The sequence below is a fragment of the Macaca fascicularis genome, chromosome 5, assembly GCF_037993035.2.
Source record: "Macaca fascicularis isolate 582-1 chromosome 5, T2T-MFA8v1.1".
In the NCBI taxonomy this organism is placed as follows: domain Eukaryota; kingdom Metazoa; phylum Chordata; class Mammalia; order Primates; family Cercopithecidae; genus Macaca; species Macaca fascicularis.
The window spans coordinates 65,370,396-65,394,234 of NC_088379.1; the positions used below are offsets into that span (position 1 = coordinate 65,370,396).

General features: G+C 43.4%; 1 long non-coding RNA gene across 1 annotated transcript; it reads right to left on the minus strand.

The window, feature by feature from the left end:
* Positions 1-467: 467 nt before the first annotated feature.
* On the minus strand, positions 468-7,165 carry LOC135970934 (uncharacterized). Its single transcript, XR_010586866.2, has 2 exons — positions 6,778-7,165; positions 468-2,870 (listed from the first exon to the last, which is right to left on the minus strand). It is a non-coding gene; the product is annotated as an uncharacterized lncRNA (long non-coding RNA).
* Positions 7,166-23,839: the final 16,674 nt, after the last annotated feature.

Below are 23,839 nucleotides of genomic sequence, written 5' to 3' on the forward strand. Positions count from 1 at the left end.
AGTAAGTAGAGACTGATTACAGGTAGCCTGAAAGGGAGAAGCAGATAAGTTATATCTGGTGCTAATTAAACAGCAAGCATTTCTGGAAACGTCTCCTAATGTGAGGGCATGGGGACATGTATGACAAGAAAGAGGGCCAATTTTAAGCATGGCTTCTACTCCTAATCCAATGTAATAAGGGGGTTTGGCTTTTAGGCACAACCAACAGTCTCAGGCTAGTTTAGGCTGGGTGAGATTAGGAGGTGATATACCCTGCCCAGAATGGACATCAGGCTGGGTTGGAGGTGTTGTCTTTGCAGTTGAGGTTTAGGAACCAGGAATGGTGGTGGAACAGTTAGTTCGACCCTGTCTGGGTGTTTCTGGAACATAGGGTCACCTAAATCAGTTAAAGACCTTATTGGCTTAGGAGGACTTCATGAGACCAGGATTTTCTTCTGGATGGTGAACATAGTTCCAACATCAAATCCTGGGATATAAAGCTTTAATCCCCATGACATGCCATAATACCATTGAGCTAAATTAGGGTTATAGACAGTTATAGTAAGGGAATTACAATTTCTCTTAGTACACCATTTAGGTCGGGAAGCACTAGCTATGGAAAGGGTGGAAGATTGGGTTGATCCCGCAGAGTAGGTGGCCAAGATTACACATGCCCTGTCCAGTCAGGGCAGAAAAACTGGTAAGAATCTCAACAACTAGAGTCAGGGTGATTTCCAGGACAGAGGTAAAAGTCAACATTCTGGAGTCCTTTTTCTGCACCTTTGCAGTTTCCACACTCAGTCTGGCTTCTGGAGTGTCCAAATCCTGCAGCAAGGTCGACGTTACCTGCTCCTATGACTGGCAGATTGCATTGTTCTTCGTGAGTACGGGTAGGCTCTGGGAACAAAGCACATAAATCAACTGCAGAAGAGACTTCCTTGGAGGTTCCTGCCTTCCAAGTAGTGTTTGCAAACACACGTCCTGTCGTGAAAGAAGCGAGGAGGAAAGAGTAGGATGGACCAGCGGGCATAGTAGGTGGAAACAAACAATAGAGGTAAATAAAAAGAGTTAATCTGATGGCTTCACTCAACTTAGGCGCAGCTTTAAGGGGCTTGGCCCAGGCTTGGGGGCCCATGTTTCTTGTTGGGCTCTGTTGGCCTTTTTGATGCAAGAGTGATGAATCCAAGAGAGAATGCCGTCCACTTTCAGGGCCGTCAGTGTGGTGAGGATGACAGTATGAGGTCCTTTCCAGGCAGGGGTGAGTCCTTCTTTCTGAAACTGTTTTAACATACACCAGGTCACCCGACTGGAGACAGTAGCAGTGTCCCGTCTGGTCAGGAACTGGGTTGGGATGAGATCCCCGGACTAGTGGCTGGATGATGCCTTGTACCTGTTGGAGAGACTGCAGGTACTGTAATAAATTAGCTTGTGAGATTTCTGCTAAATGGGTATCCCTTAGCTTAGGCAAGATAGGCGGAGCCCTCCCATACATGATTTCAAAAGGTGAAAACCCAGCCTGGTAAGGGGTGCATCTTACTCTAAGAAGGGCTAAAGGAAGGAGCCTTACCCAATTTTTAACCAGTCTCTACAGTTAACTTTGTAAGAGTACTTTTTAGGGTGCGGTTCATGCATTCTACCTGTCCAGAGCTCTGAGGTAGATAGGCACAATAGAGTTTCCATTGCATATTTAATGCCTTCATGACTGAGCGAGCTATGGACGAAGTGAAGGCCGGTCCAGTATCAGACCGTATGGCAGCAGGCAGCCCATGTCGAGGGATGATTTCATTGAGTGAAAACTTAACTGCTGTGGTGGCAGTCTCATTTTTGGTGGCAAATGCCTCGGTCCATCTGGAAAAGGTGTCTACTAGTACCAGGAGGTATTTATACCCTACCCAGTGTGGTTTTATCTCTGTAAAGCCAATTTCCTACCTTTCTCCTTGGTGAGCTTCCCCAGAGACGGTGGCCTGGACTGGGTTCAGGACCTTGCTAGGCGTTTACCTGAGCACAAGCCATACACCGGAGAGCTGCTTGGTTAACTAAGTCCTGAAGGTGGAGAATCTTGAAAGGGCTTTTTAGAAGCTGGGCCAGTTTTACTCCTCCCAAATGGGTGGTAGAATGCAGATGACTGAATAAAATTTCCCCAAGGGCTCGGGGAATGAAGATTCTGGAATCAGGAAGAATCCACCAGCCTTCCTGATTTTTATTGGCCTGAAGATGTGAAGTTTGTTTTTCTTCCTCTTGGGAGTATTCTGGGTGGTCTCGTAAGTCAGGTTGCAGAAAGGACACTGCAGGCAGCAGGGTCAGAGGCACCACTGGGACCTGAGCTGCCTTCTGAGCTGCAGAGTCTGCCCTTTGGTTACCACAGGCAATTGCCGTGTCTTTTTTTTTTTTTTTTTTTGTATGTCCTTTGCAGTAATTTACAGCCACCTGTTGAGGGAGCCAAACAGCTTCAAGCAGGGCCAAAATTTTTTCTTCGTTTTTAATAGTCTTTCCTGCTGATGTGAATAGCCCTTGCTCTTGGTAAATAGCTCTGTTTACATGTACAGTAGCAAAAGCGTACCTGCTGTCAGTGTAGATGTTAATATGTTTGTCCTTACTCCATCGGAGAGCCTGAGTAAGAGTGACCAATTCAGCTTTCTGTGCTAAGGTACCTGACAGCAATGCCTGAGTCCACAGTATATCCATCTATGTAGTAACAGCTGGGCCAGCCTTGCGTACTCCTTGTTCAAGGAAGCTGCTACTTTCTGTAAACACTGTGGCATCCGCCTCCTTTAAAAGGCACATCTTGGAGATCAGGTCAGCCAGTTTCCATAGTCTCCAACAGTTCCTGGCAGTTATGGACAGGTGTGGTGAAGTCTGGATCAGGGAGTAAAGTAGCTGGATTTAAACACCTTGTGGGAGAGAAAGTTAAACGAGGCTGATCTAACAGTAAACTCTGATACAGCAGGATGCGAGCATTTGACATCCATTTGCCAGAAGAACTTCATAGCAATTTCTACGGCATGGAGGATCCATAAGGGCTAAATTTTGACCTAGAGTCAGCTTATCAGCCTCCCGAACCATGTTTGCTGTGGCTGCTATGGCTCACAGACAACTTGGCTACCCGGAGGCCACAAGGCCCAGCCTCTTAGACAGGTAGGCTACTGGATGTCGCCATGGCCCTCCACTGTGGCGGTCACCATGGGCTCTTGAGAGCCAAGTGAGAGGGAGCCCTGGCCCCATCAATTATCAGATTACTCTGCTGTGGGGAGGGTGAGAACCTTTTTATTTTCTGGGCTTTTTTTTTTCCCCCAGTGTCCCATCCGCTTGCAATAAGCTCATTGGTTTCTTTGTAGGGGAGCCCGCTCACCTTTCTGGCATTTCTGGCGGGGACCCAGAGTCCCCTAGCTAGTGCTTTGTAACGGGGGCCCTTCTTTTCTGGCTTCCTGGATTGCCACCACTAAGATTTTCGCTTGTCTTTTGGACACTTTATCAGCAGCCCTTTCAGCTGCCTGAACTACTTGTTTTTGCTTTTCAAACTCTCAATTGTCAAAAACTTTCTGGGCTACTTCTAAAAGCTGGCTGATATTCATTCCAGCAAATCCCTCCAGCTTTTGTAATTTTCTTTTAATATCAGGAGCTTCCTGGGCCACAAACACCAAATTAATAGCGCGGCTATTCTTGGGAGCTGCCAGGTGAAAAGGGGTGTAAGTTCGATAGGTCTCCTGGAGGCATTCTAAAAACACTCCAGGTGACTCATCCGGCCCCTGGACAACCTCAGTTGTCTTAGACAGATTCATGGGTTTTCAAGCGGCTCCCTTGATGCCCGCAAAGAGATACCAGTGAAAATCATCCAAAGCCCTCCTCCCACCTGAGAAGTTAGGATCCCAATTAGGCTGGGTAGAGGGGAAAACCTCCTCAAGGAGGTTTTGGGCTTCTCCATCCCGTCTACCGGCTGATGTAAGGAAATACTTTTTGGCTTCTCTTCGGATATGTTTCCTCTCTTCATAGGTGAAAAGGGTTAAAAGGAATTGCTGACAATCATCCTAAGAAGGCCGGTGAGTCCGGAGCATGGACTTCATCAGGGAGGTCAAGACTTGGGACTTTTCAGAGAAGGGGGGATTATGAGCCTTCTAGCTGTACGAGTCAGAAGTAGAGAAGGGGACATAAACTAAGAAGGGAGCTGAGAGCTCATCACCTGGAAGAATTTGTGCTTGTCAGCAGGAGGGGGTTACCTCCTCCTGCCAAGGCCATAATTGGGAGACTACAGGCAGACAGCCCACAGGGGATGTAGTCAAGGAGACTAGGGAAGATTCTGAGGGAGCAGGAAGGTTATAAGGTGGCGGAACTGTGTGAGGAAAACTTTTCTCTTCTTCAGAGGGAGGTAATACAGGAGGAGCCGAGGGAGCCAACGATTGGGACAAAAGTGTGGTCTGGCTTAAAAGGACCTTGGAGGTTGGATTAGGAACAGCACATGAGCGGAGCCAAGGGGGAGGGCTCCGGACCAAGCTCAGCCATTGATCAATATAGGGAAAATGATCAGGGTGACTGGGAGTTCCAGCAACGACCTGCCACAAAGCCTGAACAGCTGTGAGGTTTAGTGACCCTTCTGGGGGCCACCCGGTTCCAAACTTTGGCCATTCTACTTCACAGTGTCTGGAGTCTGCCTTTTTTAAGGTGGACTCCGTAATCATCTGAGAGGCCCAGAGAGAAATTCTGTAACATACATCGGAGAGGGCTCCAATCTTTACGGGACCAGGAAGAAGAGTTTCCTATTCTGGAGGCAATTAACAAGGTTTAAGCAGAATTATTAAACCCAGCATGGACAGAAATATTCACGGCCTGGGGGCCTGCAGTATGGGAAGAACAGAAGTATTATAGCTAAAAGAAGTACAAAAACAGCTATAGCCAACTTTTCTTGCCACATAAGGTCTGGTTTTTTAATCTTTGAGATCTAGGGGGAGGACAAGAGGCGGGTCCAAGGTCAGTGGGACCTACTTGATCCCCCTTCCTTTTTGACTTATAGCCTAAATATTTTTGGTGTCTCCAGACTTGAAGGCAAAAAGTTCATACTTGGTCCTTTCTTTTAAGGGTTTTAGGAGGGAGAGCAGAGCCAAGTCTTGGAGGCGCTGGACTTGCTGTGGGTAAAACGACATGTGCGGGGGTAAGAGATGGGGATCAAGAGGAAACGGGGCCACTTGGATCTTCTCAGGATGGGAGGAGCCAGGCCCGGCTCTGCAGGAGGACTCTGCAGTCCCCTGCCCGGCCTCCAGGCCCTGTCAGACACTGCAAGCCCAGCTCAGAAGCCCCGCCAGGGGCCAAGGTCACTGTAGCAGGCCAGGGCCCCTGCGTTCCCAGCCCAGTGTGGAGGTGCCGGTACTCGGAGAAGTCTGGGGCTTTTGACGCCTGAAGGCTCTGGAGCCGGGTGCCTGCAGGGGTCCCTGGGGGAGGGATCCAGTGCCCTCACCTCCCACTCCTCACCCGCGAGTTGGTGAACCTCTGCCACAGGGGAAGGAGGCTGTTTCTTTTGTAAACTGGTGGAGGCGTGCCTGGCGGCAACCCAGAGACAGGCGGGAGACCTCCAGATGGAGTAGAGTAGTATGGGCGTCGGTTTCTCTGCACAGTGCCTTATGTAAGGTCATGGGAAAAGTTAAGGGGTGACAGAAAAGGTGAGCAAGGAGGTCTACAGGATAGCTATTTTAGATCCACCACTGGTTTAAGGAGAAGGTGGAGCAGTCGTTGGAGCATGGGGTATGGCAATCCCAACACCAGCAATCTTTATGGTGCCAGAAATCCTAAACGGGCAAATGTCTTCCACACCCCTCCCCATAACAGTACCTGATTTGTTTCTGACAGAAAAGGCAGGACTGGGAAGGCCAGCCCAAATGACTGATGAGAAATTTGACCTCCTATGTTAGAAAATCTGCACTCAGGACTTTGAAGAAGTCCTTGCCCGTTGTCTTGGGCAAAATCGACAACCTGACATACGAAACTTAGACAGACACCAGACAGGACAAGATACACTGTGGTATATAGACAATTATGACAATTTTTATAGACAGACAAGGGGAGGGAATCCCATGATGGCATCAGTCAGATGCCCGCCTGACCACTTCCCTGGAGGGGACTTAGGCCCCTCTTGGCATTGGCAGGCTGGTATAAACCCCAGGCTCCGATGGAGCTATGCCTGATGCTGCCTTAAACCTTATGAGGTCGCCACGGAATGGCAGGTGAGGACCCTCTTGAACTCGATAGCTTTCATCATGGAGCTACAAACAGGAAATTCAAGCGCAAGCCCTTGAACTCCACATTCACACACTCATTCACACAGAGTTTATTACAATTCTTATTCCCGTTCTAAAACAGAGGTCTCCTGGAGACCTGAATGAGAGAAGGAGAAGAGAGAGAGGGAGAGAGAAAGAGAGAGAGAGAGACTAGTCTTACAGAGAAGCCTGACAAAAACCCAGGACTCTGTTCTCCAGCGTCCTAGAATATGGGCAGAGTCAGAGGGATGCCCTCAATCAGGGCTGCTTCCCTCCCAGAGAAACAGAGTCAGACAGAAACCAGGACCCTGTCCTCCAGCATCGTGGAATATGGACAGAGTCAGAGGGATGCCCTCGTTCAGGGTTGCTTCCCTCCCAGAGAAACAGAGTCAGACAGAAACCAGGACTCTGTCCTCCAGCGTCCTGGAATATGGGCAGAGTCAGAGGGGCACCCTCATCTGGGCCGCTTCCCTCCCAGAGAAACAGAGTCAGATCTGACTTACCTTCCCGGGACCAGAAACTGAGGACTCAGGAGTTGAATTTGGTGGGTACATACCAGCTGTTGATCCATTCCCCTCGGGAAGACGGTGGCCCATGGGGCCCTGGAACGTCTCAGGTCGCATGTCCCCTATAAGCCCATCATCCATCTGGGGGAGCCTGGAACACGTTCGACCCGCACCCGGTGGCATAATCTCGCTGGGGCCTCCAAATGTTGTAACCGAGCTAGTTAGAGAGAAACTCCACACTTTGAGACAAATTCAGGAGTCCTTTATTAGCTGGCGACGGAGAGACGGCTAGTGCTCAAAATTTTCTTGGCCCGAAGAAGGGGCTTGATTTTCTTCTATACTTTGGTTTAGCAAGGGGAGCGGGGGAGACTAGTTAAAACAATTCTTACAGAAGTAAAGCAGACAAAAAGTTACAAGGATAAATGGTTACAGGAAAGCAAACAGTTCCGGGTGTAGGGGCTTCAAATCTATCACAAGGTGATAGAGGCGGGGCTTTGGGCGTTATCAACTGGACACGAACGAACGCGGGGGCTCTGGTGCTATTAACCAGGCAAATTCCTGGGAACTGTGGATATAGCTTGCCACAGTATCTTATCAGTTAATTGCATTCTTGGATGTGCTGGGAGTCAGCTTGCACAAGTTAAGTCCTTGAGGAAAGAGGGTGAGTAAAGAGCTGCAAGTGAAACAGCCAAGATGGAGTCTGTCTGGCTCTCTGAGCTAAGGGAGAGTCAATTCAGGTTAAAACAAGGTAGGGTATCACAAGATAAGAGACAAATGGTTGTCTTCTTTTGAGTTTGTGATCAGCCTCTCCAAAGGAGGCAATCAGATATGCACTTATCTCAGTGAGAAGAGAGGTGACTGAACAGAAGGGGAGGAAGGTTTCCCTAAGAGGTTCCCAACCTTAACTTTTCCCTTTAGCTTAGAGATTTTGGGGACCCAAGATATTTTTCCTCCACAATGTCAATGATTTTCTGGCTGTAGTTCAACGAGTAACCCAAAGGGTATTTGAGACAGTTCCCAAACAATTTAGAAGTTTATTTTGCCAAGGTCAAAAACATACCCTTGAAGCAACCTTAGGAGTCCTGGGAACATGTGCCCAAGGTGGTCAGCTACAGCTTGGTATTATACATTTTAAGGAGACATAAAACATCAATCGATACATGTAAGATGTAAATTGGTTTGGTCTGGAAAGGTGGGACAACTCAACTTGGTTGTGGGTGCTTGTGAGGAGTGGGATTTCAGGTCACAGTTGAAGAGTTTATTTAAAGGCTTGGAATCAACAGAAGGGAGTGTCTGGGTTAAGAAAAGTGGTTGTGGAGACCAAGGCTTTTATTATGCAGATAAAGCCTCCAGGTGGGAGGCTTCAGAGAGAATACATTGTAAATATTTCTCATCAGATCTTAAAAAGGTGCCAAAGTCTTAGTTAATTCTCTCCTGGATAAGGAAAAAGACCTGGAAAGGGAAGGGAATTCTTTACAGAATATAGATTTTCCCCACAACAGACACCTTTGCAGTCCCATTTCAATCTATATCAAAGAAATATATCTTGGGGTAAAATACTTCAGTTTTTTTCAGGGCTTGCTGTCTACCATGTTGGTCTCTCATTGCTACAAAGTGAATCGTGTCTCCCTTTGTTGTCTTAAGGTCTCTGTTTTAATGTTAATGCTGGTCAGTAGTGACTGAATTCCAACAGGAGGAGGGTATAATGAGGCATGTCTGACCAGTCATTCCCATCATGGCCCAAACTAGTGTTTCAGGTTAACTTTGGAATACCCTTGGCCAAGATGAGGGTTCCATTCAGTTCACTGGAGGCCTTAGATTTCATTTTTCATTTACAAGCATTTATAGTGTCAGCTTGTAAATAGAGTTCTTTCTGTTCGTAACTCATTTTCTTTGACCATCTCCTCCCTGCTGACCATCATTTGTATTTCATTCCTTTCTCTGTCTGGTGTTTCCTGCTCTATTACTCATTTACCCCTGGTGCCTATAATTTAATACTAAATGATGGCTTCCCAATTTTAGCCCAGTCTACTGATTGAATGATTCTAAATTAATCTGTTAACATTAACTATTATCCTCCTCACATACATATATATTTATACACATGTATGTATATACATATGTTTCACTCTGTTACCCAAGCTGGAGTGCAATGGCACTGTTATGCCCAGACCGTTTATTCCCCGAAGAAGACCACCAAAGTCCAGAGTCAAAGCTAAGCAGCAAGGATCTTTATTACAGGTTCGAACCTGGAACTCTCCCTCGCTCGTGAAACGAGACGGGCAGGAGAGCTCCCCCACTGAGCTCCGAGCAGTGTTATATAGTCTAAGAAAAGTGGGCATAGAGTTATTATACAAATCAGATATATGATTGGCTAGTGTTTGAACAAGGCGATTTGGCTAACTATGATTGGTTCCCGCCATTTCTGATATTTTGGTTCAAACTTTGAGGCGGGAGAGCAGGTTTATGGCAGCAAGAGTTTATCTTACTTAAACACGCCTTGTGACCTTGCCTCAGAACTTACAAAATCTCTGGTATGTGCAAAACAAAATCTCTGGTACGTGCAGAAAACCAGGTACTCACAGAACTTACGAAATCTCTGGTATGTGCAAAGATTAGAGAGCAGAACAAGGGTGTAGCGGGTGGGGGGCGGGTACACATCTATCTTTGTGTCCTTTCAGCACAGTCTTGGCTCACTGCAACTTCCACCTCCCAAATTCAAGTGATTCTCCTGCCTCACCCTCCCAAGTAGTTGGGATTACAGGCACATGCTACCACACCCAGTGATTTTTTGTATTTTTAGTAGAGACAGAGTTTCACCATGTTGGTCAGGATGGTCTTGAACTCAGGTGATCTACCCGCCTCAGCCTCCCAAAGCACTGGGATTACAGGCGTGACCCACTGCACCCAGCCTTCCTCACATACTTTATTGTCTCTTGTGTATTTCTATACTACCTTGCTTATAGTACTCACTTCAGGAAAGACCTTATTCCAACACAGTGATGGGAAGGGTAAAACCAATGATTAAGACAATAATTACTGCCTATCAAGTTTAAGTTCTGAGATACAAAATATCTATAGTAGGAGCTTGGCATTCACAACCCCAGCAATGCTTAGGACTATGTATTCCAAAGAAGTAGCCACACAGTGTAGAGAAGTCTATATACAACATGGCACATTATGATGATGGAACAATGGAAACAATAACATTGTCCTTACTCTTCCATCTTCATCCAATGTTTCCTAATGTAAAGATACAACAACGCTGTTCCTTTGTGATGCTGTAGTCTCCTTACACATGGAAGAGATATGGTTAAGTTTTATTCAGTAATTTATTCACTAATTTGATGGTTAAAAATTTCTAAGTATGGGCCAGTTGTGATGGCTCATGCCTGTAATCCCAGTACTTTGGGAGGCCGAGGTGGGCGAATCACCAGAAGTTGGGAGTTTGAGACCGGCCTGGCCAACACAGTGAAACCTCGTCTCTACTAAAAATACAAAACTTAGCTGGGCATGGTGGTACACGCCTGTAATCCCAGCTATTCTGAAGGCTGAGGCATGAGAATTGCTTGAACCTGGGAGGCAGAGGTTGCAGTGAGCCTAGCTTGCACCACTGCACTCCAGCCTGGGTGACAGAGCAAGACACCGTCTCAAAAAAAAAAAAAAAAAAATCAAAGTATGTGCAACGAAGAACCATATTTAATAGAGACATAAATATTAATTAGGAAATAAATCTACTTATCTCTGAAAATACTGCTGATTGATATGACGGACTTGAACTTCAGTTATAATCAGATATATGTATTTAATCCATTGTAGAATTTTAAACTATAAGCTCTTTCATGAATTTCCCTAAATCAGTAGTTTGAAAGAGTATTGACAAATGAAATATTCTCTACCTTCACTCCCTTCCTGGCACTCACAGGGAATGAATAAAATATTAGATATCAATACAGTGTAACAAATCTCAAGTATTAAGTGCATAGAATGTACAATTAAACTGAGGATTTCTGATAAGCCTTATTCTACAGAATCTGAGTGCCCACTACCATAGCAGTAGGTACTACTTCAAAATTCAGGTCACACAGCCTCTCTTAAGTCTGTAAAATGTGTAATTTGTGTCCTGCCATAAGGTCAGCAAGTATCTTTTTATCATGCTATGATCCCCATTTTTTCACAGTTAAGATTCAACAAGATCATCTATTTAAAGGACAGCAAAAAACCTGACACATAGTAAGCTATTGCTTTATTCATTTATTCATGCAATACTTATTCCTAGAAGTATTTCCTAATGTGGGGAAAAGATTCAATAAGATCATCTATTTAAAGGACAGCGAAGAATCTGACACATAGTAGGCTATTGGTTCATTTATTTATTCATGGAATATATATTCCGAGAAGTATTCCCTAATGTGGGGCATAACTCTATGGCTTTGTGCCTTAACACAATCTAACTGATGTACATATTCTAAAAATTCACATGCAAGTCTGTGTATATACATATCCATCTATCCTTTCTATTCACAGAAAGAGAATATTTGTTCTTGTTAGGTAGGGCTAGAATGTTTTGTAACTGCATATCTTTATTCCTGGGCCATCTTGGAAATTACTTGACATGGGGAAAAGAAGAAAGATGAGGAGGAAGAGGTAAGAAGGAGGGGGAAGAAGGCAGGAATAGAAAACATTAATCCAGTTAAATTTTGAAATGATTATTTCCTGTTTTTACTTTTTATACGGTCTGGAGTTTGTTTGGTATTTTTTAACTAATTGATACACGATCTCATTTTCTCTGATTTTCTTTTTTATCTTCTCAAATTTTTCCAATTACCATGTATTACTTTAGAGAGTATGCAAAAATTATACAGCAGGAAAGCTGAAGTAAGAAGAAACAAGATAACTTTAAGACTATTAGTTACCACCACAATTCGCTTGTGCTCTTACAGAGGCTTGGCATATGATCCTGGAAGGGTCATCTCCTGTAGCAAACTGTAGTCTGCTGGCCTTGGCAGGTGAAGGATGTGCTGTTGCCTCAGGGAAAGGCATTATGAAGGAATAATAACAGACAAATTAAATGAGGACAGTGACAACCAATACATAGGTGGAGCTAGAAAACCAGCCCAGAAGAGTTTCAATCTACTAAAAAAGGAATGGGATGACTGGGAATCATTAAAATCAATGGCAAGATATCCTTTCCTCTCAAACTGACTGCAGCAAGAGCCAGGCAAGTGCTAAATAATTCTTGTTAAAAGGAAAGAAATAAGTAACCCAAGCCTTACTCATATGAAACCTCTCACACACCTGTCCTTTTGCTATTTATTTATTAATTTTATTCTTACTCAAATCTCAAAATAATTTGATATCCCCTTTTTGCCATTGGAAAGGGATGAGCATTAATAATTTATACCTATAGACCTAAGCTCTGATGAATGGCTACATTTTTTAAAATAATAACAATAACAACAATAATTTATACCTTGCTTTTTTTCTGAGAAGTAAGATAGCAATATTTTAAATGGAATAATTGCCATATGGTCCTGAAACATACACCTGTATATATACAACCTCTCATTAGACATAACAAATACTGGATGATGTGTAGAAACTAATCTTGACCAAAAAACAACAACACAAACATCCTGACTTATGACATATGCCTTTACAGAAAATTTACCTAGTGTGATAAGTATGCAGCTAGAGATGGCGTTAGAAAAAATACTGTAGGTTGGCCAGGTATGGTGGCTCACACCTGTAATCCCAGCACTTTGGGAAGCTGAGGCAGGTGGATCACGAGGTCAAGAGATGAGACCATCCTGGCCAACATGGTGAAACCCCGTCTCTACTAAAAATACAAAAAAAAATTAGCTGGGCATAATGGTGTGTGCCTATAGTCCCAGCTACTTGGGAGGTTGAGGCAGGAGAATCACTTGAACCCGGTAGGTGGAAGTTGCAGTGAGCTGAGATCACACCACTGCACTCCAGCAAGGCGACGGTACAAGACTTTGTCTCAAAAAAAAAAAAAAAAAAGAAAAAGAAAAAATACTGTAGGTGCATACATTTTTTTTTCTTACATGTACTAGTTTATTATAAAGGATATTGCAAAGGATCCAAATGAAGAGACCCACAGGGGAAGGTATGAAGGAAGGGGCCTGGAGCTTCCATGCCCTCCCTGGGTGCACCACCCTCCAGGAAGTGCTACATGTTCAGCTTTCCGGAAACTCACTGAACCCTGTCCTCTTGTACCAGTGTACTCCTCCCTTGGCAAGAATGGCATAGTCATACCAGCATCCTCCCAGCCCCCTGTTCCCCAGATCGACCAGAAAAACAAAGAAAATATCTAGCAGAAACACTCTAGTCCTGCTCATGTTGAGTGTGAACAGACAGGAAGGCATGTGAGCTAGCCCTTTGTGCTTTTATCTCCCTGTATTACACAATCAATGTTTCCATTGCCTGCTCTACTTCTCTATCAAACTATTACTCTAGGAGGATATCTCTTTGTCTATTGTTGGACTATTGTTATGGACTGTACACTGTGTTCCTTGGTCTGAAAAAAATATGGTTAGCCATCTATATCCATGTAATATCTTCTGTTCTGGTTTTTTATGGCACTCGGAGAATTTTCATCTTCTGGGCAAACAACATCCACTCCATAGCCAGTGTCTATTCCTGTCAAGACCCATTTGTAGCCCTCCAGGGCTACCAGCATTTGTCTCACTTGTCAGCTATGTTCAGGGCCTTCCCACCACAGAATCTGACCCATAGCCATCAAAACTCTCTGACTTTCTTATTGAGAAACAGAACAGTTCTTTCTGGCATTTTGTGCCTGAGAAGGTGCAAAAGAAACATCTCTACATTCAGCCCATCTCTGCCCTGTTACAATACACCCATATCCGCTCATTTCAAAGGCCCAAGTGGCCACTTCAAGGGAGTACATGGGGATATCTGCTTGTCAGTGCCAGTCACTTTCTGGTTTGTTTTGTTTTGTTTTGCTTTGTTTTGTTTTGTTTTGTTTTGTTTTGAGACGGAGTCTGGCTCTGTCACCCAGGCTGGAGTGCAGTGGCCGGATCTCAGCTCACTGCAAGCTCCGCCTCCCGGGTTCACGCCATTCTCCTGCCTCAGCCTCCCGAGTAGCTACAGGCACCCGCCACCTTGCCCGGCTAGTTTTTTGTATTTTTTAGTAGAGACGGGGTTTCACCGGGTTAGCCAGGATGGTCTCGATCTCCTGACCTCGTGATCCGCCCGTCTCGGCCTCCCAAAGTGCTGGGATTATAGGCTTGAGCCACCGCGCCCGGCCCGCCAGTCACTTTCTGAACCTGGAAGGGAATTCTTCTGATGAGCATTGACTTGTTCTTCTTTAATGCACCCCTCAAATCAACATAGAACCGTGTTCCTATGTGCATCCATTTAATAGGCCAAATTTCCATGGTCCTCTTGCCTGAGTGTATGACCAGACCATGGGTCACACTGCCCATGGGTCAGTAAACACCCAAACTCAGGGGTTTTTACCATTGATCATTTCTTCCATCACTGTTAGAAAAACAGTATGCAATTCAGCCCACCAAGCAGATCTGTTTTTACCCTCTTTTATCAAAGTAGCTGCCTTCCAAACATGATGGTGTCCATTTACCTTGGAATTACTGTGCACAAACCAAGTGCTCTTTCTCATCAGTTGAGAGCCATTTATCAGGCTCTGTAGAATCCAGCAGTTTCTCACACACTTCCAGAGTCAGTCTTAGGAGAAAAGTAACACCCTGCTCAAGAGTATCTCTTCCTTGCATTTCCTAGGTGGCATGATCCTCTATAAACCATGTCCATTTTATTATGGAACTCTCCTGGGCACTGCCATCCCCGTTAGAATGTTTCTCTGACATCACTGGGACAACATGGGTATTTTAGATGTTATAGGGGTAACTTCACCTAATGTTTCATAGCAAAGCAGTAAATGCTCCTCAGATGGAAGTTCCATAGTCCAAAGTCCCAGTAGATGTTGCTGGGAGTGCTCAGAGGCTTTTGCCACAAGCTCCAGAAAATACACCACAGAGACTTATCAAGTGGAGAATTTATCCATAACGGCACTCTAGCTTCTACTCTGCACTGTGTAGACTTGGGCAATCTCACTGGTTCCCATTTAGCATGTCCAATTAATATTGTTTGAGGACAGATTTACATGCCTTCTGTTTTACAGTACCAGGGAGAAGAAATATTTCTCAATGAGATACTATGTTCATTCCCACACACACACACAAAAAAAAATAATAATAAATAAATAAATAAATAAATAAATAAATAAATAAATCAGGTAAAAGAGATGCAATCACTTCAAATAAAGTGTTTTCAAATACACCAAGTTTCACAGTCCTGTTAACTCTTACATTTTTATGTTCTAGTTTCAGGGTCTTCTCTTCTTTACCCCCAGGTCATTTAACCTCTCTTGTGTAAAAAACTTTGGGTCTCCAGCCAAGAATTTAGCAAAAGAACTCTGGCCCTTTTATTAATCTTTACCTTGATTAGTCTGCCTGTCTGTTGCCCCAGGCAATTTTAGATCTGATTTTTCATTGTACTCTCTGCCTTCCAGCTTTTTAAATTTCTCCAAACTGGGAGAAATACAGCAGACTGGTTTGTAGCCTTCTAATGTTGGGGGACAAAATGGGGTTCCCTTTGGTCCATCCAGCCTTCAATAGGGTTATATTAAGACCTTTGCTTAACCTCATCAATTTCTATTTTATTTATTCAATTTCTTAATAAGCATCTAAAGTTTTCCATTCTGCTGGGACGAGTCCCATGACTCTCCCCTTTCTTTTTTCTTCTTAGTTTCACCCCATCAATGTTTTCTTCATTCATCTTATTTTTTAATAACCATTTTAAAATGTCTGTCTTCCTGGGTTGAGTCCTTTGACTCTCCCTTTTGCCTTTCACTGTTCTCTTATTAATTAACCTAATGTTTTTATTAGCATCTGTGAGATCCATGAGGGGAAACTGAGACCACAAATTTGATAAGGCTTCTTGAACTATTGTTTGAGTCTGCAGGAGTTATGTCCCTTGGGGTGCCCATGTAGAAAGGGCCCCCTTAACCACAGTATTTACCGTGACCTGGGTAATGGACATATTCACTGAGTGAATATTCATATCATCATAAAGCCAGTCACACATGGCTTGCATATGAAGTATATCAGGTGCCTTATCTAAGGTGTTCCACTTGGCATTTATAGGTGGAGTTCAACAGTCCACCTTCTCAAACAGATCTTATAATGGCTCTTATTCAATCTATCAGACTGGCTGTTTCTTGAGGAATAACCCTCTGTGTATCTGGATCATATACATCCATCTGTGATTATTCAAATGGTCAGCTGTGGGTCCTATATCAACCCAAACATGCTCTTCACTCTGCAAGATTTAAAACCAAAGACACTGCCCCTGCATTTGTCATTCTTATAATCCATTTTAGCAAAAGTTCCTCAGGAAGCTGATAACACCATTCTACAAAAATGAAACAAGTCCTTCACACTATACCCTCTGATTTTGTTACCAGTTGTGAATCCGACCGGTCTGCAGCAAACAATTCTTGCCTGCAAGGAGGAAAGAATACATTGGCATGGTTCTGAGGTTTGCATTTCTTCTCCCCTGATTCTTCCCTTGGTATGGGCTGTTTGCATGCACACTGGTCTGCCAGCACTTGGGGAGGGGCCACATGCACACGATGTTTACCGAAGTTGTACATATGCTCATTTGAGGCATTTTTTCCTTACCAGTCAAGTGTTCCTAGAGGAAGATCATATACCAGTTAATCTCTGCCATTTTTCTTCTTAGTGGGCATTCTTGAGCCTGTTTGCCTAACTCCTGAAATCTTATCAGGAAGCTGCTGATCACCAGTTTTAGGTGTTGTCTATTTATTGGGAGACTGTTTTTCCCTGGCACTGGCTGTGACCAATTATTATTTTAGAACAACAGTTTAACAACCAACTGACCATCACCTGATGTTGCCTAGCATTTCTGGATGGGGCCTCGCTCCTACCTTGCTCATGCCTACCTAACTATCTACTGTAATAGTTTCAATAGTTACTTGGTTTTGCCCTTCCTTCACATTGACTGTCTTCCACAGGTTTCAGAGGTACTTTCTACTGTCCCTGCATAATTTTCTCCTTTGTGGGTGACTTTGAGTCAAGTAGCCTAACTAAGCACAGATGTGTCCACATCTGAACTTGGTCCAACTTCAAGCCCTGATGCAGCATCCTCTTTTACTGTCATTTTAGCAATGATAAGTAACAATAACCAAAGGACTGGCTGGGTGCGGTGGCTCAAGCCTGTAATCCCAGCACTTTGGGAGGCCGAGACGGGTGGATCACGAGGTCAGGAGATCGAGACCATCCTGGCTAACCCAGTGAAACCCCGTCTCTACTAAAAAATACAAAAAACTAGCCGGGCAAGGTGGCGGGCGCCTATAGTCCCAGCTGCTCGGGAGGCTGAGGCAGGAGAATGGCGTGAACCCAGGAGGCGGAGTTTGCAGTGAGCTGAGATCCAGCAGGTGAACTCCGGCCTGGGCGACAGAGCGAGACTCCGTCTCAAAAATAAATAAATAAATAAAATAACCAAAGGACTGAATATTTTGCTTTTTTCTTATTAGTTTGCATTTCCTTTTGCATCCAGTGAACCAATTCCTGGGGAGTTCCATGCACCTCTAAATTCCACTGGTAATTTTCACCTGTAGTAACTGATCTCAACACAACTGCAACTTCATATCATCGATGACTACGATGGTCACCCAGGAATCAAAGATTCCTCATCCCCCCCCCCCTTTTATCCTTTCTCTTCCTAAACCACATTTTTCCATGAGTGAGTGCTGTTCTAGCAAATCCCACTTCACTGACACCAATTGTGTAGGGGAACTCTCCCTAACTGTGTTTTCTCTCTCCTCTGACACCACAGCAATCATCAACACAGAAGAAGACTTCTGTGACCAAATGCATGGAGTTTTTTCCTAACGCACCAAGCAGCAGACACCAGCTGGGTGTTCTTTAGTTCCATTCCAATCCTATCTACCCATAGAGTCAGATTCCACAAACTGAGGGCTCCGTCCCCAAGACTGCCAACTACACATAAACCAGTTCAAGTCTGGGCCTCTGGAGTTTCTGACCATTGGGCTGCAAGTTGTTGTTCCCATTACCCGTTTTTTTGGGTTCAATTAATTTGCTGGAACAATCCACAGAACTCAGGGGAATGGTTACATCTACGGGTTTATTATAAAAGATATTGCAGGCTGGGTGCGGTGGCTCATGCCTGTAATCCCAGCACTTTGGGAGGCCAAGGTGGGCAGATCGCTTGAAGTCAGGAGTTCGAGACCAGTCTGGCCAACACTGCAAAAACTCCGTTTCTACTAAAAATACAAAAATTGGCCAGTCATGGTGGTGTATACCTGTAATCCCAGCTACTCAGGAGGCTGAGGCAGGAGAATTACTTGAACCTGGGAGAAGGAATTTGCAGTGAGCCAAGATCGCACCACTTCTCTCCATCGTGAGTGACAGAGCAAGACCCTGTCTCTAAAAAAAGTAAATAAAAGATATTACAAAAGATACAGATAAAGAGACGCAGAGGGTGAGACACAGGGGAAGGGGCACAGAGCTTCTGTGCCATCCCTGGGCACACCACCCTCCAGGAACTGACATGTGTTCAGCTATCCAGAAGCTCTGGTACATACATTTTGTTATTCCGCCTGAGAAGTTATTTGAAGCCAGTTTCATTTATATGATACAACAGAGACTTGTAGACACAGAAGTAAGTCAAAGTAAATTATAGATGAGAAATATTTGCTGAAAGATAAATCATTTTTCTTAGGTTAGTCTGTGATCTTAAAGTTTTCTTCTCATGCTGCAGAAGGACATGTATTACAAGTAAGAGGGAATATCTACTTTCTATGAAGCCTGTATACCCTCTTCCTGGAAAAGGACACTAAGACATAAGGAGGGATCTTTCTATAAACTTCTTTAATACGGGACTGAAGAGAAATAAATGTATATACTTCAACTAAAAGATGGCCAATCGCTAAAGTAAGGAAGAAATAATCAGTAAGATTTATAATATGCTTTCATTTTTGCCTCTTATCTCAAAATTAATGAAAAGTTTTTCCTTGGCTAGAGTGCTCAGTTCAATAAGCATTTATGTTTTTACTATGAAAAAAATGATCTCTGTAAGGCTTTTATGCTAAAAATGCAAAAAAAAAAAAAAAAAAACAAAAAAAAAACAAATGTCTTTCCCCATGAACTAGCACTTGAAACTTTAAGCTTCTATAAATTTTAAAACAGAGTCACAGACTTTCTGTATTGATATTCCTCATCTAAGAAAAAAAAATGCCTTAAACCTTTGCATACTACCAAATAAGGCATGATTCTCCATTTAAGCAATACTTAGTTTTCACAGGAAAAATAAAACCGCTTTATCTAGACTACCCTTGTAAGAGTTTAGACATCAGATGCTGCTTAAGAACCTGGGGCAAACAAACAGAAAAATAGAATGGATTGGTTCCTCGAGAAAAGTTGGTATTTTGCCAAACTTGCTTTTTTAGAAGTGTTTTCACATCCCTACACTTCTTCAGCGCTTTTAAATGCTGCCTAATGGAGATATTACATTTTTCCTATTTCTATAAATGTAATTTAAGGAAAAGGGTTCAGCAAATGTGTTTCTCAACTTTGGAGCTCATAGCTGGTCTTTAGTTTTCCATCTCAAGTATTGTGTTCCTCATCCTGGAAACCATATATATGTTTATAAGTTTGGTGGTATAAAAGATAGAAAGAGGATTCTTGAGGGCTATTTTTAAAACACTTTAAATATAGACTTATTATTCTTCAAACTCTTCCTGTTTTGTTTTTTTCTTGAGACAGTGTCTCACTCTGTGGCCCAGGCTGGAGTGTAGTGGCATGATCTTAGCTCACTGCAGCCTCCGCCTTCTGGGTTCAAGCAACTCACCTGCCTCAGCCACCCTACTAGCTGGGATTACAGGCATACACCACCATGCCCATCTAATTTTTGTATTTTTTGTGGAGACAGGGTTTTGTTGTATTGCCCAGGCTTGTCTCGAACTCCTGAGCTCAAGTGATCCACCCTCCTCAGCCTCACAAAATGCTGGGATTACAGGCAGGAGCCACCACACCTGGCCAACTCCTTTCTTTCCTTCATGAGGCCAAGGCCAAATGCTCTCCACTTGGAGGCCTTTTTTGATATCTTGCTAATTTTAGGAGATTTCTGCTTATTAAAATTCAAAGACATAAACCACATTGCAATTCAAAAGTAGAAAGATAGGCCGGGCGTGGTGGCTCAAGCCTGTAATCCCAGCACTTTGGGAGGCCGAGACGGGTGGATCACGAGGTCAGGAGATCGAGACCATCCTGGCTAACACGGTGAAACTCCGTCTCTACTAAAAAATACAAAAAAAAAAAAAAAACTAGCCGGGCGAGGTGGCGGGCGCCTGTAGTCCCAGCTACTCGGGAGGCTGAGGCAGGAGAATGGCGTGGACCCAGGAGGCGGAGCTTGCAGTGAGCTGAGATCCGGCCACTGCACTCCAGCCTGGGCGACAGAGCGAGACTCCGTCTCAAAAAAAAAAAAAAGTAGAAAGATAGTAGGATCCGGCGGGGCGCGGTGGCTCACTCCTGTAATCCCAGTACTTTGGGAGGCCGAGGAGGGGGGATCACCTGAGGTCAGGAGTTCGTGACCAGCCTGGCCAACATAGAGAAACCCCCGTATCTACTAAAAATACAGAAAATTAGCCAGGGGTGGTGGCAGGCGCCTGTAATCCCAGCTGCTAAGGAGGCTGAGGTAGGAGAATCGCTTGAACTCGGCAGACAGAGGCTGCAGTGAGCTGAGATTGTGCCATTGCATTCCAGCCTGGGCAACAAGAGCAAAACTCCAACTCAACAACAAAAAAAAAAAAGAAAGAAAGAAATGTAGGATCAGTTGGAAAGACATCCTCCCGGCTTCAGATACACATTGCAAGCAGGCAGGCGTGGGGCATGAAGAAAACTCCTCACTCAACTAAACAAAGCCCATTAGATGCACTCATCACCACAGGAGCCTCTGTAGCCGAGATCTGTGATGACAGCTAAGTTTACAGCTGTCACAATATCAGCTATCACCATGTAAAAAGTATTATTTCACTGTCACAGCTCATTAACAGACTGGTTTGTTATGAGATTTTAGCTTAGATTTTTATTTAGGATGTTTGGATTTTTTAAAAATTATCACAGATATTATCTGTATCTGAAAAAAATTATCAAATACTAAATTAAACTAATATGCTCTTTGAGAAAAACAGATTTTCATATCATTTTAATTGCTGCTTTTTTTTTTTTTTTTTTTTTTTTTTTGAGATGGAGTCTCGCTCTGTCACCCAGGCTGGAGTGCAGTGGCCGGATCTCAGCTCACTGCAAGCTCCGTCTCCCGGATTTATGCCACTCTCCTGCCTCAGCCTCCCGAGTAGCTGGGACTACAGGCGCCTGCCACCTCGCCTGGCTAGTTTTTGTTTTTTTTTTTTTTTTTGGTATTTTTTAGTAGGGACGGAGTTTCACCGTGTTAGCCAGGATGGTCTCGATCTCCTGACCTCGTGATCTGCCCGTCTCGGCCTCCCAAAGTGCTGGGATTACAGGCTTGAGCCACCGCACCCGGCCAGCTGCTTTTATACTAAATAGAATTGATCTTGTTTTCCTTAAAATGGTGCATGCTAATTTAATTGTTACGATTATCAGTTTCAATTTTTGTTAGTACAAGTTACCTGTTCCAGTACTCTTCCTTTTGAAGATTTCTCAGTTGTATTATCTGTTAATTCTTATAGATAAACTTTTTAATAATTTCATCAAGTCTCTCTTAGAACAAACGTCTAATTTATTTGTTTTATCAAAATATATTCCAGATTATCTTAGGTTAAATATAAATTTACAAACAAGCACCAGAAACAATTGGAAGAAACCATAATTGAATATCCATCTCATCTCTAGGCAGAGAAAGAATTTCTAAGCATGAAAAGCAAAAGAAGAAACAAAATGAAAAGACAGATAGATGTGACTGTTTTTGGCCTTTCCCTTTTCCCTACATTTGTTTTACTAGCTAGGTAATCCTGGATGAGATACTTACCTTCTCTGTTCCTTTGTGCCCTCTTCTCTACAGCTGAGAAATAAACTTGATCATGATGAGATTATGGAATATCAACTGTGTGAACTATTAGGCAGACATTTAAAAACACATTGAAGAAGTTGAGAAATAAAAAATCACTTCTGTGATCTAAATAGATTTAGAAGTTTATTTTGCCAAGGTTAAGGACATGCCAGGAAGAAATGAACATGGAATAACAGAAACAGCCTGTGATCTGTGCCTTTCTCCCAGGATGAATTTGTAGGCTTCAATATTTAAAGTGGAAAAGGCGGCTGGAGGGGAGAAGGGAGGGTATGGTAATCCACAAATTGCAGATGAAAATGAACAAGTAGGGGAACTGTCAGTTATGTATTGATCTTGGGCTCAGTAAATCGGCACTTTACATAAAATAAGTTGAACATAGAGTAGCAACCAGTGGAGATGTTTAACTTTTATCTGTAGCTATCTGCTTAGGAACAAAAGCAAAGGCAGTTTCTTGCATGACTCATCTTTCAGCTTAATTTTTTTCTCTGTTGGCATAGTGAATTAAGGTCCCAAGTTTTTCTTTTTCGTTCACACTAAAATCAATATTTCTGCGGTCTTTCTCAATTCTAATGTTGTGTGTTGTTTCAAAATAGCTGAGTTTATATATACAGGAAATTCTTATCTTCTATTTTCATTTTGAAAAATATTTGATTGAAGTGAAATTAATAGAGAAAAAATTTGTTGATGACTAGTTATAAGAACATAAGAAAGTAGCTACCAGATTATAATTATTGCTGCAGTTCTAAAGGGACACATGCTTTAATGGTCTCTCCTAAGTTACTGCATTACGTTATTTATGAGGAAAAACTTCAAAGTTGGCAGTATACACCTAAGGCAATAACCCTCAGGAATCCCTTTGACTTTTGAAGTGCCAAGACAACCTCATCATGTTGGTGGAATCTTAGAATTTGGCCCCTTGGTCTCATTGTAGGAGTTATTAAGAAATTATTTTAGGCAGATAGAGAGGAAAAGGGGTCCTTGGGAAGTTTTTGTTTTTAAAGCAGCTCATAGAGCCAGGCCGGCAACCTTTGATATGCAAATACCAGCTATTAGAAACTGGGTCCACCCAAACATAGCTATTCCCACTGCCATCTTGACCTTGCCCCACACATTCCTGGTAACATGGCCACCCCCACATATCCCCACGTGTGTAGAACATCATGGTGCCCTGTATTTGCATATTAAAAGGTTAGGGTGGGAGGGCCAGCTTTTTCCTGGGCTACTTGAATGACATGCTTTGTCAAACCAATCCCCTGAGCCCTATGCAAATCAGACACTGCCTCCTCCAGCCTCTGTATACATACCTGGCTGGTATACATTGCAGATGGGGTTCCCCCTCCCTCTGTCTCTGTACAGAGGAGCCTCTTCCTTCTGCCTTCCCTTTTCTTTCTTGCCTGTTAAACTTTATGCGCCTTAAAACCACTCCAGGTGTATCCGTGTTGTTTTATTTAAACCAGCATGAGGACCAAGAACCTGGTGTTCCTCCACTCATCAGCGCTGGATCATCGTCATGACAAGGTTCAAACATTTTAACAACGTTCACATTCGTGACTGGTCACCTGCATAATTTCCCTAGAAGTTTGCCTACTAACCTCACCACTCACAGAAGCAGTTGTGAAACTGTTGATGTGTGTAGTTATTTCTAAAAAGCCCCAAGACAGATATTAATTATAGTATAAGGGTGGGTGGATGCATATAATTTGGGATTTTTAACTCAGAGATACCTATCTAAAAGCTCCCTGACAAGGAAACTTTGTCAGTGATGCTTTCACACATGCAGGAAAGATTCAACTACTTGGAGAAAGATTCAACTACATCTGAAAAATAAGCTGGGTTATACTTTGATTGCAAAGGCCTGGGGCAAATGCTAAAACAAAATTGTTCCTCTTCCGTTTTCCTTTCTTTGTTTTTAATGTTGTAAATGCTGAGCAGCCTCATTCACAGTAGTCAGAAAATTTG